Source organism: Limulus polyphemus, unplaced genomic scaffold (genome assembly GCF_000517525.1).
Source record: "Limulus polyphemus unplaced genomic scaffold, Limulus_polyphemus-2.1.2 Scaffold2490, whole genome shotgun sequence".
NCBI lineage: Eukaryota > Metazoa > Arthropoda > Merostomata > Xiphosura > Limulidae > Limulus > Limulus polyphemus.
In genome coordinates, this window is record NW_013668100.1 from 34,937 (window position 1) to 37,092 (window position 2,156).

A 2,156-nucleotide genomic window follows, 5' to 3' on the forward strand; every position below is an offset into this window, starting at 1 on the left:
GTGTGGTGATGACTAGCTGCCTTCCCTCTAGTCTTACACTGCTAGATTATGGACGGATAGCGCAGATAGCCCTCGTATAGCTTTACGCGAAATTCAAAACAAACAAACAAACAAACAATGATCCGGTACAGAACTCCAGCTTAATTGACAAAAGCGGATGAGAATTAAAAAAAATAACAAGGTCTCCATAATGCTATAGCAAGTTTCTAAAAATGCAATGTACATTAAAACTTTTAAAAACGCTGTAGTAACGCTTCTACAACACACTGAGTAGTATAAGATTTCAAAAACTTCTCAGAATCCACGCTAATCATTGGGCCATGTCTCGCTAAAAAAATGGATTAGTAATACCACACAAGCTTCGTAGATGAAATACCAAGGATCTTAGAAACTTATACCTAAAGTTATATGCTGATAGTAAAACAGAAGTTTGGAAATACCAGAGCTACATAATTTGATGTAAAGAAGTCAGAAACAATCTTCTGTTGAGTTTACTGTTGACATATCTGTAGAGATATGTTAACCGTAAAATTCCCTCTTGGGATCCATGTCCCATAAGCTTTTTAAAAACAATTTTCTAAATAATTTATGCACCAAATTGCTTGAGAATCATGACTTTGTCGATTACAGGGTATCTAATAATATAAGAGTCATATAAAACATTATTAATATTGCTATAAATCCCACTGATTAATCCTAGGGTTCCCTAGATATTATAGAAAGTTAGTGATTTCGCCATATGTTCATGGGCATTTCTTTAAAATGAGGGTCGTAATGAGAAAAAACAACAACATACAAATTCTCAATATGAACCAATACGGTATTACTCGTATTTACACAGTTCACTGCCGCTAGATACATCATCTTCTTCATATAACATTAAAAAGTTTTCCAATTGAGAAAACAATTGCATTAGTGAAGTTTTGTGAATTAATTTCTATGTTTTTCATGAGCAGTGATTCTTAGTTACTAGGGATATACAACGCTAAAATCTGGGTTTTGATTTCCCACAGCAGATAGCCCATCGTGACTTTGCTCTAAATCAACAAATCAAATAAATAAACAGATTTTTGCTGAAAGTTTTTCAACACCAACACATAAATGTTTAGCGCAAAGAACTGTATGAACTTCAGTGGGAGTTATGAATTAAGAGATACTTTTGGAATAGCTTAGATAATACATTTGTAGAGATTCTTTTGACTCTCAGAAGAGGCAGTGCCCGGCATGGCCAAGTGGATAAGGCGCTCGACTCGCAATCTGAGGGTCGCGGGTTCTAATCCCCGTCCCACGTAATATGCTCGCCCTTTCAGCGTGGGGGCGTTATAACGTGACGGTCAATCCCACTATTCGTTGGTAAAAGAGTAGCCCAAGAGTTGGCGGTGGGTGGTGATGACTAGCTGCCTTCCCTCTAGTCTTACACTGCTAAATTATGGACGGCTAGCGCAGATAGCTCCAGTTTAGCTTTACGCGAAATTAAAAACAAATAAACAAACAAAACAAACAGAAGAGGCAGTTCTTATTGGGTAAGCTGATAAGTAGTATTCGTAGCTAAATCTGACCGTGAGAGCAAGCGTCCGTTGCAATGAAAGTCTTCGCTACTGATCAATTGACGAAGGAAAACACCCACTTATAAACCGTAACTTAGAATGGCACTACAACATTCTCTCATCTGTGAAGTGAGTGTGATATGATTTAAGTAGTTATGGAGGTATAAAAGTCCCACTCACTGAGCAGTGAGTTTTACATAAGTATGATGCTACTAAACTCCCTCTCGCCTGAGTACCCAGTGCGATGCTATGTAATTATAACGTAAGCTGGGAATTATGAAACGCTATCTCACCTGCGTAGCGTGTTTGATAACATTTAATGAATGAGAATACGGGGCTATAAAACTCTCGTCTATCGCCTGAGCACCAAGCGTGACACTATATTAATGTGGGTAAACATGGGGATATAAAACTCTCGTCTATCGCCTGAGCACTAAGCCTGACACTATATTAATGTGGGTAAACATGGGGATATAAAACTCTCGTCTATCGCCTGAGCACCAAGCCTGACACTATATTAATGTGGGTAAACATGGGGACATAAAACTCTCGTCTATCGCCTGAGCACCAAGCCTGACACTATATTAATGTGGGTAAACATGGGGACAT